At 23.1% G+C, this 17350-nt stretch overlaps 1 protein-coding gene across 1 annotated transcript in view; it reads left to right on the top strand.

The window, feature by feature from the left end:
• LOC114128867 (glutamate receptor ionotropic, NMDA 2B) overlaps nt 1-17350 on the top strand; it is a 279007-nt gene that overhangs the window by 63299 nt on the left and 198358 nt on the right. Inside the window, exon 4 of the mRNA XM_027993467.2 lies at nt 9279-9335. The gene's annotated coding sequence lies outside the window, so the exon portion shown is untranslated. The remainder of the gene's footprint in view (nt 1-9278; nt 9336-17350) is intronic.

Here is a 17350-nt window from a genome sequence, read left to right as displayed (position 1 = left end):
TTCTTTTTTGAAACTATTTTTATACATTACATTATATTATACCTGCTGAGTTTTAAACAACAAGTTAAATTTATTTAATTTTAATATTATTTGTAGTTCATATAAATGATAAATAATTAAGTTTAAGAATTAATTTTCTTTGAATGCATTTAGATACAAAATTAAATGCGTATTTTGACTCAATTCATGTAAACTGAACTATGAAAAATGTATTGAAATATAAGAATTATGTATTAGAACGATCGGTGAAATTTAGAAATATGATATATATTTTTATTTATAAATAAGAATATGTCTTAAGTGTCGCGATCGAGTGATCTAATTAATAGTTGTATCCTAATTTAATATGTAATAGGATACACACACACAAAATCATTATTTATAAGTATAGCTAAATTGATTTTCGTGTAATTGTGTAAAATTATATTATAATATATTATTTTTATTTTGTTTAACTATCTGTGTTAATTCACATAATATCGAGTGATGTAATTTCTGGTAAACGAAAACACTGATGTCATAAGAGTTCTGACTCAAAGTTGGGTGTTTATACCTGTTAAATATTGAATTAAAAAAACTATTTTGTATAGAGGTTTGAAAAAAATTATATTTAGGTAGGTACTGACTGACATTTTAAAGTTAAAAATCTTGTTTACACTTGTTCTTAAAAAAATGTTAACTGCTATTGGTATAGTTTTTTATCACATTTAGAGAAATTATATTAACAGAATAAATATTAAAAATTACTTTTTCAAAGTATCGGCTCAATTTAAATTTTATTATTTAAAAAGGTTACATGCAACTTGTTGATTTATTCTTTTATTTAAAAATAAGCTCTTAGAATAGGATAACAAAAAAAAAAAAAATGTTCTTGTATAATTAATGTTTCTTGCTTTTCATTCATTTAAAAAATCTTTAGTTAAAACTCAATATCTTAGTAATATGTAACTTCAATATTAACTTTGATTATTAAAGAAATGTTATATGATATTACATTTAATATTTTAACATTGAGATATGAATTTATTTGTAAAAGATATGAAAGAAAAATTCTTTACTTAGAAATTCCAGTAATTTCATTAGATTTATATTCAAGTATTCCTTGTTTTAAAAAATGAATAGTTGTTCTTTTTACATTAATCTATAAGGTTTTTTTTAATCTAACATTTCTTTTATTCTTTTAAAAATAATTTTGAATATATTATGCTCCTGGTTGTTTCTGAATTTCTTATTGTTTAGTTTTTGTATTTATAAATTTATAATACATATTAACGTCCTTTAGTTAAAATACCATTTTCGATAGATATTTGAAGTAAAATCAATAAAAAGAAATTTATCAAAAGATTTTTCGAACATAATTTTATTTATTTTTTTTTTTGGTTTGTTAAATAGGTAATGAATTAATTATTCTAGTCAGATTGAAAATTTTCATTTATTTAGGCTAATTTGAGTTGACTATTTTAATCAATTGATTATTCGAAATGGTATTTTTGGACTGTGTATCTTTGTCACTAGATGTGTCATCTAAAGATATCTAATACCAGGATATTTTATTCCAGTCACTCATCTCAGTGAAGGTTTATGATAAGACGATTGTAATTTTCGCAAGGCTTTGTTAGGACAGTGACTAATGATGTTAAGGTCTTATATGCGAATTCGCTAAATTAACAATAGTTGATACGTGACATCTTTAATATAAGTATGGAGAGTTAATTAATTTTTATTTTATCTATAAAATAATGATTATTCAATACAAAATTATATTAACACAATGCTAGACTGATGTTGTTGGTTAGTAGATATAAAAAAGGTCTTATTATTACGAATAGATATTATGTCAAAGAAATATTCTTTTTATGGATTTTCATTTAACTACGGTCTACGATATATTTTTATAATACAAGTATACAACGCAACAATACTTTAAGTAAGATTATTTTTTTAAATATTAAATGTATTAAAATGATAAAATAGACATTAATTAAATTATACAGTCCATGATTTACGTCCTACGTGTAGTTATAATAGATTTTTTTCTTATTAGGATAAATGTACATAGTGTTTTTTTTATTAATATGTATTATTGTTATATGTTACACCTTATATATTGTTAGTAAAAAGTATGTATCACTGTCGTTAAAGATATTATTAAAAAATATTACCTCTGCCAAAAAAAGCTTTAAAATATTTGAAAACAAAGGATGTCGCTTTGATGTATAGTAGGTTTTGAGTAGGTATATTTTTATCATTGATTATGTAACTGTATGGATGTGTTGAATTTAAATTTAATAGTACCTAAATAATAAAATTTGAAAAACGATTCTTAGAAGATACTATGTTTCAGTCTCTGTATTTAAGGATATTTTATTATTTATTTATATTTTTATTAGCAATAGAGAAGATTGAACTAGTATTTTCAAATACATCGCTTGTATAATATAATATTATGGTTAAAAACGTTTGAGTTAATTGATAGTACTTACTTATAATACCGACTTAATAAAAAACGCGTAGTTTTATAAGAATAGATTTTGTTATAAACAATTTGCAAAATGCAAATAGTCTTAATATCTTGAAAATTTCATTAAAAATATTAATATACGATTTGGACTTGTTATAAATTATACAATTAAGCTTAACATCTGGGTCGCTAGATTCAAATTATTTACAATTTGATGATTATATAGTTTTATTTAACTCTTAAGTGTGTGTAAATTAGATAGGTCATCGATTCCTTAAGTTTGTTTTAGCCTATAATATTTTTTGTAGCTTATTAGTTATTGTCAATACATTTGCTGTCTCGGACTGATATTACGATTACTGTTAGATTGAACGTATGTGGTGTAATCGTATATAATAATTACTGCATAATATAATGTGAAAATACAATGTTCAATAATTATTATGGTTTGATAGTTTGTGATCAAAAAATTATCTAAAAAAATGATCAAGATTTGTTTATCGCCAATAATTAACATCGTTAACATAGTTAATTTTTATAATCCAAGCCAGTAATACGAGTATTTGTAAAGTTTTTCTCATACGCCTGATGAAACCGAGAAGTATACGTTTAATTAAATTAAGAACACTACTTTATTAAATTGGATAAAATAAGGTGTATCTAAATATCCGGGAGAAATGACATTTTATGTTTTTTTGTTAACTATTCGTTATTATTGTTTACTGCTGTAATGTTTATTTAGTTAATATCGTTTAGCTTATAAACTTTCATTATTTTTTAAAAGTAATATTTGTGTGTAAAGTTTTTCGAATTTCACGGGTGCTTTTGAAACAGCTGTTAATCCTAATATGCTTTCAAATGCTTTTTATTTATTATACACAATATAATAATGTATATATATGTTACATGGTGCTAAACAGCTCCAAATTTTATATTCTAAAGTAAATTTGTATGATGAATATACATAATATTTTAACAAAAAAAGTATGACGTGTTACTGTATATTAATTATATTTTATAGAATTTACTAGTTTTATTATACAGCTGAATTATAAACTAATATCGTTTTATCTATCAATAAATAGTCTTAAAAATCATCTTCACTTTATATTGAATAATATGAAATATGTTAAGTCATAATTTTTAGTAAATCAAAATTATGCATTTATTTATTTATTTTATCAATATTATTCATAATATTTCTTTTGTTTTTGACATATTTTTAAAAACTGAGTATTATATACCTAACAAACTATAATTCGGACACCAGCTAAAAAAATTACAACAGATATAAAGGGTCTTGGTTTTGGTACGTCATAAAGAAAAGTATCCATATTTTATTTCATGGTTAAGTACTCAGTAGGTACTATAAAAATGATGAAAAATCCCACAGACGATACTAAATGAACCGTTAAGTCTGTCTGTATTTCAGTTACCGTTTTACGTTTTATCCGGAAGTATATTCTATGTTTGCCCGTTCAGTCCTGTATACCCATACATATATAGAGTCCAATCAATCGGATATAATATAGTTTTAGAAACCTTAGTTTACACAGTTCACAGTGTTGGAACAAAAAATATTTTGAAAATAGGAGTGAAATAGTTAGGAGTACTTTTTGAAATGATTTTTGTTGTTCTATTTTACTTGCCAATAATTTTATAAAAATATTTTGCTTCGACATAAAATTAAAAATATAGTGATTATTACTTATATAATATATATATTATATACCTAGGAATACAAGTGTAAAAATTTATGGTATCACCTATAAAACATTACATTTGTATGTATTTTAATTTTTCTAAAAAATGTAATTGTTTTTGAAATAATAACTGATTAATCTTGAAGTTATCAGTCTGATTGGTTTATGTTTCAATTAACATTGATTTTAAATTATTAGCATAAATAAAAATTAAGACTTAATATTATTTATAAATTTCACTATTTAAAAGTTTGGAACTAATATAAGTTATATTATAACATAATATGGCATTAGTAGGTACGAGTACATTACCTATATGAAAGTAGTAATTAAAATTGAATTACGAAAATATGATTTAATATTTTATTAATAAGTAGATTAAAAGTTCTGTTGTTCTATTTTTTAACTGTTATTACTTAAATAAATAACATCTAATATCATTATCATAGATTTAATATGATTTCACAAAATTCTCTGTTATTATACAAATCGATGAAATACTTACAATTGGCAATATAAATAGTAAATTGTAATATTTTTCTTTTACAATTATATATTTTAATATTCAATAATATTTAAGATCAATATTAGGGATATTGTATTTGAGATTTAAATTTCTTTGTATATAATGATGCATTATTGATATTTAATCTGTAATAGTTGCATCGTGGAGTGTAATGTTTTGAGAAAAATGTTATGTTATATTTATTTTCATACTCACCAAATCCAGTATCATATTCAAACCCGTATTTAACTATATTAAATAAATCATACATTTGGTATATTATATTTATTATCCACATTATACTTTGAATTTCTATTTGCTTCATCCTGGTAAAAAAAAAACATTATTATGAATATTTTTATTTCTTTTATGGTTAAAAATAAATGTAATGTATGTAATTCAAATATTAATGTAATATTTTTTTACAAATACATCTGTTTGGTTAATTTTTATTTAGATACAAATTAGTTAAATATATTATTTTAAATTCTGAATGAAGTGATGACTGTATTGATTTTACAATGATGTGTGTTTATTTTTTGTCTGTGTATAGCATAACTTGTCGAAATAATGCTGAAATTTAAAACTTTATGGGTGAATTTTGATGAAAAATTGTATATATTTTGTGCATTATAGAGGTCAGATTAGAAGTTTCCAGTAGTTTTCAAAAAATTCGGAAAAACAAAAAAAAAGTGACGGAAAAATGGGAATTTTCACGCAAAACCAGTATTCGACAAAATTGATTTTTTTTATAAAGTTATAACTCAAAAACTAATCAATATAAATACTTGAAATTTTAATAAAATGTTTATATTACTGTTATCTATATACAGTTATATTTTTTTGAAGAGTCGATAAAAATATTTTGGATGCCCAATAAAACTTGAAAATTTAATATATGGTTTCTTATTATTTGTTCTTATTGCAGTTAAAATAAATCAAAAATCGTAAGTCACATTTTTTTTTTATAAGCGTTTAAAATTCAAATTTTTACGTAGTATTTTTTTTATATTTTAGTATGTCAAAATTGCAAAACTTGCATGTCATTTTGTAGTGGAAAATCATAATATTTTTTGCATTTATATCTAAGATTAAAAAATTGGCATTTTATGTACAAAATTTAATTTTGAGGAATTTAGGCCATTAAAAATAAGCCACCTTTTTCCCTACCCACTGAAAAATATATCTTAGGCTGACAAATCATTTCCATTCAGAATCGTTTTTTGTGTACAATGATACAAATCATTGTATTCAAATTTAACACAACCATTTTAGTTACCTACTATACAGCAGAGCGTTACTCACTCGACCACCCTTTATTTTATTTTTTAAATTTTTATTAGCTTTTACTAAAAGTTGTTATAATAAAATATTTAATTAGTTATATCGAAAAGTAGTTTTATCATAAAACGGATCATATTCTAATGTATTAAGTTTTGTTTATTTGTAATAATATGGATATCGCTAGTAATTATTTTTCTAACCCAAGATTAGCAACCAGTATATTTATTTATAAAGTTTTCTCTATATTTGATAAAAACAGTTAAATAAGCCGTATCTAAATATCTTGGAGAATACCATTTTCTATATCTTTAAATAATAATTGGTATTATTGCTCATTGTTGTATTGTTAATTTAGTTTTTATTGTTTAAATTTAAACTTTCGTTAATATTATTATTTTAAACCTGTTCAATAAAACTTATGTGTCGCGATTTAACGTTCAAAGTCATATTAAATCTACAATTTTAACTTTTGTTATTGAGTATTGAGTGGTTAATATTTATCTTAATAATATACTGTTAAAATAAATTACCTATTTAAATCCTTGTATATTGTAACTGTTTATAAACTATGCAGTATTGTGATGTTTATGAAATGTTCTCAAATGTGAGCTTATGTATTTAGTTGAAGTTATATTTATAACCTATGTATAATATTTGCTTGCCAAAGGGACAATTATTGAATGGATATCATAAACTGTTTAATTATTGAGACCTTTGAATTGCACCATACTACGTTGTGTTACTAATGTTATTTTGGTATGCATTAACCAAGGACCTTCTGTGAGTTGTAATGAGTTAATTATAATAAGTAAATCTGATATTAAATCAATGGTTTATTAATATCCTAATATCGTTCTATGTTGTTTATAATTAATCAAACTAGACTTATGACCCACATGATAACAAAATATAATAGGAAGTAGGTTTGCCATTAGAGTAGATATAGATAGATAGAATAGATAGGGAAAGATATATAACAATATTGTAACAGAATGTACGTCATTAAATTGTTGTCATATGATTTTATAATTACTAAACAATTATGTACAGTTATTTTCTTTTTTTTAAAAAAAAATATTGCATTCAATATTTTTTGAAAAAAACTTAGATAATAATAAGACAATAAAGATCGCTATATAAGAATTTATCCTTTGTAAATGTTGTATTTTAGTTTTTATAAAGGTAGCTAAATAATTGGCATAGTTTGAATATTATAGTATGTACAGTGTACACCGCGAATACTTTATATTTATTAAAACTAAATTTGTTTCTCGTCAAAGAAAAGTTTATTATTTTTTATAATATTTAAAATCAGTATGATTCATGAGTTTCGTTTTAGTATAAGAAGCTAAATAAATGTAACGCTTTCACAATGATTTGAACATTGGATTGTATTTAAAAAAAAACCTTTTGAGAATTGGAAACTTAAGTTTAAACATTTAAAAAAGTAACATTCATTTTTTTTAAAGCGTAACTGGTATATTACTGTAAGATATTAAACATAGGTTAATCTCAATGTTTTCATATTGATTGATATTGATTAACCATAATATAATGATTTAAGTTAACTATTGTTTTTGCTTTAAAAACTTTCACAATGTATTTTCTTAAATAATTGATTTTAACTATTATGGTATATATATAATATATATAATATATATATTTATAATATTTTTATTAGTCTTGAGAATAGAAAATGCTTAAAGATGTATATTTAATTTTAAAATATGTTAAAGAAAGTTTTTATACATTATATTTTATACAAGCTAATTTATATTTTTATAAAGACATCTTGTTTTTCATTTTGAACATTATATCCTTCAAAGTGTTGTCATGCAAACAGAGTTGTTATCACTACATAATTCAATGAGAAATATAATATGTACTAGTATATGCTATTACCAGTACTTATTGTTGGTTATGTTTATCAGAGTAATATTCGCAAATATCCCTTGAATAAATAAAATGCTAGGTTTATAGTTTAAAAAACGTAAGCGTTATTTTTAATTGAACAAAAATAAATTAGAAAGAATATAATCAAGTTTTGTCGATACTATTATATACGTGTTTGTAAAGTGGCATTTTGATACTCATGATTTTCCAATTGTCTGATTAAGGAAGAATGAATGTAATGAAATTTGTTCTTTTTTTCGGGAAGTGATTTTATACTTATAAACACACAACAGATACACATATAAGTAATGTGTACTTATATGTACACAAACACATACTCAAGTTTTTGTTTCAATTAAAATGTTACGCCTCCGAACAATAAATCTGAGTTAATTGCTTCCTTTTGTAAGACCGTTACTCCTACAACCACCACTGCCGTTGCTGACGATTTCGTTTGGAGAGTCCATTTACAATCTGAAACAATAGAAAATAAGAGGGGGTAGAGAAAGAGAGAAAGTGAAATAGCGAATGAGTGGTAGCCGCCAGTGTAAAGTTTTCGATAAGTTCTGAGCTGGGTTTCAAAAATGTCTGACATTCTCTCGACCATCCATACAGCTTTACTTTACCTCCACCAAACAACTATCGGTAGCTGGAACGGGGTAGAGGTAACGACACCCGTTGCCCCGGTTCGCCACCATTGTAATATTTATTATTTGGACTCCGGAGCCAAGAACCGTAATAATAAATGGTTTTTCTGCCGTCCTACATTTACTTGGCAACCGGGAAAGATAAAGTTTGTTTTTCTTTCTTCCAGTACTCTTCGACCATTACCTATCTACCACTATAATCCTGGTTAGTCACACCGTCACCGGTGAAAATGTTTATTATTCTAACATGTACATTTTCAAGTTTCATTACCGCGTATTGTGGCAAATACTAAGACATCACGTCACTTGATCCCGTAGCCCGGAGGGCTTTGATCTTAACAAAATGCAGATAAATACCAAATACTTTTTTTTCATAATGTAGTAAACGGTGCACACTACAAAATTGTTCGTATTTTATAATATTAGCTTAACTAATGTGCATATAATTTCATAATTCACAATATTTTATTATTTGTTTTTAATTGTTTGATAATATTTTAACACAATATGCCAAATTCAAGAATATTTATTTGAAATTTTAAAATAATATAGGTTTATTCACCATCAATTTGTAATTTGAATACTATATTTTTTATTTCAGGTCGTGAAGTTTTTGATTAATTATATAAGTATTTATAATACGATTTCGTTATTATACTTACTCACGTTATTATTGTAAATATGAAAGTACAAATCTGCATTAAAAAAAATTAAAATTAACTATTTTATTATTCAATGTACATATTATACTGATATTTAAAAATAATGATTTTTGATTTTTTCAGAAATATGTTTTGTCCATAAATATTTTGGATTGAAGACTTGAAATATTATTCATTTGGGTAAGTCTTATATATTATAAATACTATAGTTAAATTTCAGGAAGAAATTATATAATAAACTAAGTAAAATTTAGTAACTCGAAATTTGATTAAAAATATTAAATTATTAATTTATAAAATATTAATACTATTAAAGTGAATTAAAAATAGAAATTGTAATAATTTAAGTTTTTAAGATGAGTTGAAAAAACAATATTTTAAATGAAAATTCGTATTTTATTTTCAAATGAAAAGTATAAAATGATTGATTGCGTTTTTTGCAAATAGGAACCCTTATCGTTTACCAAGCTTACATTTTATGTCAACCTATTTCAACCTTTAAAAATTGATAATTATTTTTACGGATACAATTTAAAAGATTTTTAAAATTAATTTATAAAAGTAAACCATAAACACATTTTAAATCTTGTAATAATTATTAAATTTATTTTAAAACTTTAATACTGTGAATAAAAATATAAATATATGACAATATTAAAACATTAAATATTCTAAATTATAACTTCTTTGGAAAGTACAAGTTTTACGTTTTAGTTGTTTTTCCTGCAATATTTTGTTGTTATTTTTCTCTAAAATTGTATAAAATGTTTAAAGTAGTTAATATTATACTGTATAAAACTTTATTGTTGAAAAATGTTATATATTAGGTAAAGCATTATACAAAGCAATTTCTTTTTATAGTTATATATGTTATTTGAATAGAGAACTGTTTCAGAACTATTTCACTTTAGATTATAAAAGTGTGAATTATAATGGCGCCTACAAAAATATGTATATAATAAAATATAATAATTATTTATTGCAAATATCACTATTTGTGTAACGAAAATTACGAATTTACTTGAATGAAACAAGCGATTCGTGAATATTTAAAAATGGCTAAATTAATTACAATTTTAAACATTGAATCTCTATTTATAAAAACAAATTTTATATATTTTTATTATATCAAATTAAAAAATATGGTTCGATTTTCTTTAAAATAAGTTAGTGCTATAAATTATAAATCCATTATTTTTTCAAAACCTCCAAGCTATAAAATTAAGTAAACAAGATAGTTTTACAAAATTTTTCACAAAATAACAAATTGTTATGTGGAAATTAAGTAAAATTATTTATGAAAATAATTTTATATATTTTTTTTTAATATTAAGAAAAATTTACTTATCTCGAACTTGAGATGCTAATAATAAATTTAAGTTATAAGTTATTTGTATGTTAGTATGTATACATTATTGACTTGTGGCGGTTAATTTTATATGATTTCATATTTAAATTTGTACCATGTTGTTAAATAATGAATTTATTCAAATAATAATAATAATTAACAAACGTACATGTGTGTATAACGATAAGCATTGTGGTACACAAACTAAGAAATCAATTTCAAAATATATTTTCTTACAATCGATAATTAACGTCTTATTGAAATGTTCGAAGTAGCTGCACTTGTCTTCGAACTCTGAGTTGTCACCTTTCTATTTTATTTATGGGCTTTTCTGTCAAACACTTGTGCTAATGGTGGTTTGATTATATATTTCGACTATTCTTAATAAATTTGTTTCAACTGAATTGTCAGTTGACAGCAATACATGTACACTGCAGTACATTAGTAATATTAATACAAATACGGTTGTATTAAATCATTTTCCGTATCGTATTAGGATTTATAAATAAATACAATTATTTTAGTTAATTATATTAACTGATGATAAATTAGACAAAATATTTGTTTATAAAAAGTTATCAGTCAAATTCAAACTTTCGATATAGAAAAATTGACTATATGTTATCTATGATTATTAGTTTTTTTTTGTGTGACATTAATATAAATAATTAATGCCGTGATGATTTTATACATCTATAGAAACATTGTATAAATATAATAAAAATCAAATAAATAATAATTTATATATACAATTAATGTTTCTGAGTATTCTTAAAGTCTATGGGTTATAGAGAAAATTTGATATAATGATGTTAACCTAATTACTATGGTAGAGATTTTTAAAGGTATCTTGATTCTTACTTTCATACTAAGCATATTTTTGTATATCTTCTTTTTAATAGAAAGTCAAGTTTTAATTTATACGATATTAGATTACAGTAAGTTAACGATAATATTAAGAAATTATAAATGAAAATAGAGATAATTATTTGATTATTTTAATGAAAAATATTTATTTTATACTAGAATACGATTGAGCACGTTTGAAAGCTTATAATTTTATATGATATTGACAAACTCTCTCACGTATACAGAATAATATACTATATAGTATATACCAGAGACTACACTTTTGACGTAGTTCTTGAAAATAATGATTATTGGATAGTAAGCTTATGATTTTCTAATTATTTGATAATTTATCGTTAAATATTTTTCTTAAAAATAATTTTACATTAGGTATAACACAACATGTTTGTATTTAAAACTGAAATACTAATATTATAAAAATAAAATTTCAAAATATTAATTTTTTTTGTTCAAACGAATATTTTTGTTTCTTTTATGGTTAAAAATAAATGTAATGTATGTAATTTAAATATTAATGTAATATCTTCTTACAAATACATCTGTTTGGTTAATTTCTATTTAGATACAAATTAATATATTATTTTAAATTCTGAACGGAGTGAGAAATGTATTGATTTTACAATGATGTGTGTGTATTTTTTTTGTCTGTGTACAGTATAATTTTTCGAATTAATGCTTCAATTTAAAATTTCATGGGTGAATTTTGATGGAAAATTGTATACCTTTTGTACATTATAGAGGTCAAAAGTAAGAAGCTTCTAGCAGTTTTCAAAAAAATTGGTAAAAACAAAAAAAAAAATGTGACGGAAAAACGGAAATTTTTACGCAAAACAAGTTTTTGACAAAACTTTGTCGTTTAAAAATTGATTTTATTATATGGTTATAGCCCAAAAACGAATCACTGTAAATACTTGAAATTTTCACTAAATATTTATATTACTGTTGTCTATACACGGTTTTATTTTTAAAATATTATGGCATTTTTCGAGATATTTAAAGACGTTGACATTTTCGATTTTAAAAAGTCGATAAAAAAATTTTTTGTGCCCAAAAATACTTGAAGTTTAATACAAGGTTTCTTACAAGTTTCCCTTATTGTAGTTAAAAATAAATTTTACATTTTTAATTATTTTATTTTTATAAAATTATATATTATAAATTATGTCATCTTAAATAAAAAAATGTACAATACATAACCATAATACAAATTAAAATATTATAGTTAAAGTTAAGTTGTCACAAAATATTTAAGTGGTATAATATAAGAGTCATAATATGTAATATAAATCTACGTAATTTTATTAATTTAAATATACGTAGATATATAAATCAAAAAATAACATATGTATAATATCAGTTCCTAATTATTAAAATGTGTGATTATTTTAAAGTCCTTAAACGTCATAAAAACTATAATATTATATTATTAAAGTATCATTTGTACCAAAAATAAAAAACGGTTGTTATCGAATCATATAAAATGTAATAAGACACGGCTCTACCATTATTATCGTTTCCATGACATTCTCTAAATCAAGTTTTTATGTTCTACACTCTACAATCAAAACGTTGAGCACGTACAATGATACGTTTGACTCGATCAGCAATCCCATTTCCCTATCCAACGGTTGACGTTGTCGGACCTTATGATGAAACGACATATATCCCTCTAGTCCTTTGGCTATAAAGACTTAATAACTTGTGGGTTTCAAACATATATTTCTACAAGATAATAGCCTTCAAATGCGTCTAAATCCTAAAAGCACCACTTCGATCACCATTCTCTCCTACCATTCAGTAAACACAGCCGCTTTCACAGTGAGCGTTTTATTTGTCCTGAATAGCCAATTTTTAGCTATAACACAAACAGCCTACAAAATGGAAACAGTGCATTATATATGAATAGAGAACGGTAGGGGTCGTTTAAAATAGCAATGGAAGATTTTTCTTGAACAGAAATCGGGTCATCAATCATGTGTCGACATCGCCCAATGTTCCAATGCTTAGATTAGGCGCGTATCGATTAAACGTAAGTGAAAATAAATGTATGTTTATAAAATATAATACATACAAAAAAAAAACAGTAGTTTTAAATTAATTTATTTAGTTTTTGTTGGTGTAATACTAAACGATCATTCTGTTAAATGTGAGGAAAAATACTTTAAACAATTCCTTGATTATTGAGACACCGTACTATCGTACTATTCAGACGGTGATTTATTAATACTTATCTTTATTTTTTCTTTTAATAATACATTTTTTAAATTTGTGATTTGAAATGCATAAATATAAACAGTATATAAAATATTCAGATTTGTTATGACATTTAAGTAGCATCTTGTGGAAATATCAACTTATTTTTTCAAGTCACACTTTTTTTCGTGTAAACCGTTAAGAAAATGACGCTTTGAAAATGTTGATTTATCTATATTAAAATTCAAACGAGTAGTTTTCAAATTATTTAACTTTGCGCATTAAGAATTAATGGGTCTCTGATAATACATTTGGAAGATATGAAGGTTTTAATTATTTGTAAATTATAGTAGAAACCTAATTAATATTAATCTATATATTAATTACTGTTATCGCTAATATGTTCAATTTAATGATGTAAAAACTACTAGTTCGACTTTTGATTTAGATATAATCCGTTTAATAGTTTATATAAAAATAAAATATTGTTTCTGGTTTGAAAAAAAAGTTTTTACCACTCCCATTAAATAGCATAAAAAAATGTTATTATTTTAAAATTTAGTCTTAAAGTAGCCATACTTAAAAATCTCAGAAATTAAAGGAAAATATTGTGGCGAGAGCGCTTGGTAAATCATCCTATTAAGTTATTTTGTGCACATTATTTCATTATTTTCCCGAACAAACGATTTTACTCAAATATTTTTAATAAATTAGAAAGCAACATTCTTTATAATTTTTGGTCTACTACACGTATAGTGTTAATTTATATACTTCCACACACACACCCATCCCGCCTCTTGATTTATTAATACAAGATAACTATTTACACCTCAGTTAAGATTGCGTATATATATACGAATTTAGTTCCAAAGGGTTTTAATTGAAAAAGTTCATTGAAAACTCGGACAACGGGTTTGCAATTTAGTTGAATTATCGTATGATCGAGCTGACTGAGATTCATATACTAGTAAATATGTGCAGTTGTTCCAAAATATTATAGCGTATTGGTTAGTGATAAAGTAAACAATAACGTATTTCAACTATTGTATTTTAGAAATCCTTTTTAGAATAGACACTCGTAAAGGAAGCGTCGTATTGTATTATTATGCATTCATACTTTGAGTTCAGAAAAAAAAAAAAATACAACTCGTGAATACCAATGACTTGAATAAAATAGGACCAACAACGTCCCATGACAATTAACTTATCTCTGTACCTTTCGTTTTATTATACGCACACTGAACAGTGCTCTAATAATAGAATGTAGTTTTTCATTTATACTCAAGAATAAAAAGATTGTACGGACAGTAGTGTAGTTAAATGGTGATTTTTGACATTTTAGTTAACAAGCTTATAAGATAGTTACTTGTTACAATTTCTAATTTCAAATAAAAATAATACAATTATTATGTGAGTAATATCAAAAGTCAATCTTTTTTTTTATAATATAATTTAATATTATGATACACTTCTACTAAAATTAATTAATAATAAGTATATAGGTACCTACTTATAGCTTATAAATACTATAAATATTTTATAATATTATTAACATGTAACAGTCTTAAAGATTTATAGATTTGTAAAATTAGTAAAAATATTTAAAGTTTGTACTATCCATATTAATATAATACAAATAATTTCAATTGTATCTATGTCCTGTAGAATTTTAATATTTAAGTATAATAGTAAGGAAACAAGTACAATAAATTTAAAATAGAGATTAAAATAAAGGATTAGAGAAAAATGACATTTCTGACATTAAAAAAATTTAGGGCATACAACTTCTCCCGTTACTATGTAATATAGCAATAAATTAAATTAATTTTTTTAAATCTTCAAAAGTTTTTAATAGAGCTTACAGTAATCAGTTTTTTGTCTAATACATTTTTAATCGTGTTTTTTAGTTTATCACGAATTATTAATAAGCTTTTTTTTTTTATAATTTTATGAAAAATTATTTCAGATAGGTAATTTAATTTAGAATAATATACTGTATTTAAACATTATTATAATATTACTACTTCTCTAATTTTATTTTAAGTTTTATGTAAACGAATTCTATTCAATGCATAGGATTAAAATTGTAATAATTACTATTTTAATTTTTAATTTTTGTCATTGCTTCATCAACAAACTTAAATCATTAGTTGGAATCAAGTTGAAGCTCGTAGTTGTATGATAACTTAAAATTAAAATCAAGAATAAATTAAAATAAGGTTTTTACGTTAAATGTATGCATAAACTATTAAATTATTCTTTTATACGAGATTCATTGTTAATACTGAATAAAAAAAGTGAAAATTCATATACTATACTATATGATATCTTAATATTTTAGTATTTGATATAACCTATAATGAAAGTCAACAATGATGACATATCTTGAAATACTTTCTCAACTTATTATCAGTGAATAGAACTTTCTTTCTCAATTAAATGTTCCATAATATCTTAAAATGTATGTTAAATATGAATATTATTTTTTCTCCTATACGTCAATATCCTTATCGAAAATGTTATTTATTGTATACATTTACTAACAAAATATAAGAAGGTATCTAAATCCGAACAGTATTTCTAGTACTTATATTTATATATAATAAATAACATACATTTTATAGCGTATCCGTTTTTCTTGCTATATTCAAACTTATTTGAGCAAAATAATTTTTCATCAATCCCTAAAAGACTTTTTAACTCCAATAAAAAAGATAAGACCAATATCATACATTTTAAAGTTTTTAAATAAGATAGTTTAATATTAACTTTCTACTTACAGTAATTATACTTCACTTTCTTTAAATGATTTTGTTGGAATTGTTTTATTTAACAGTTCATCATTGCAGACAAAAGACCAAAATAGTTAAGTCAATTTAACAATTAAATTTATTCTTAGAAATCAATTACTTTATTACTTTATTATATTATTAATTTATAATAATATTATAACTGCAGGTTTTTGAAATCCTTTGAAACAAGAGAAATTATGAAATACATTTAGGCCTGCACTTTACCTTGAACATTTACTTTAATTGATATTGATGTATTTTTTAATATCCACTAATACTTATTGTTCTTTGTAAAATTATTTTTGACAAATCTTATAAAAAACTAAAACTACTTCTACTAATACTACTACTACTGCAAAAAAAGAAATTGATAAATGAACTTCGTTTTACTCAATATTGAGACTTATATATTTACAAAATGAACAATGATGTTATATCCCACTCTAATTTATAAAAGTATACAAACCATAAAATGTGTAACGTATCTATTATTAATATTGTGACAATACTGTTTTAAGATTTTATAAAAATTTCAAATTCTCATTTACAAAATATGTAAGTAAATTATAATATACATTTTTTTCTTTATATATATATATAATTATTAATATTGTAGGTAATAGTAAAAATTGGTGATATAAATTAAATATATTTTATTTTAAATAACCATAATAATATTTATATTTTAAGAAAATGGAGGTATTTTTTAAAGAAACAGATCTGATTTCCTGATGACATTTATTATTAGGTAAAAAGAAAAAACTAATAACAACAATAATAATAAATATGATAAAATGTCATAACTTGTTTGTAAAAGTCTAATTGATACTACCCAAGTTAAATTATGGTTGTATGTATAAGAAACTTATCATGGATTCTTGGATCAGGTGGCCATATTATCATGGGATATTTTTCATTTCTTTTATATTTCCGGGTATTTTTAATTTTTTACACATTTTTTTTTTTATAGTCTACGATTCGTGCTTTCCGTT

The sequence above is a fragment of the Aphis gossypii genome, chromosome 3 (assembly GCF_020184175.1).
Source record: "Aphis gossypii isolate Hap1 chromosome 3, ASM2018417v2, whole genome shotgun sequence".
Taxonomy (NCBI): domain Eukaryota; kingdom Metazoa; phylum Arthropoda; class Insecta; order Hemiptera; family Aphididae; genus Aphis; species Aphis gossypii.
The sequence above is the reverse complement of the archived record's forward strand: the minus strand, read 5'-3'. Positions and strand labels throughout refer to the sequence as shown.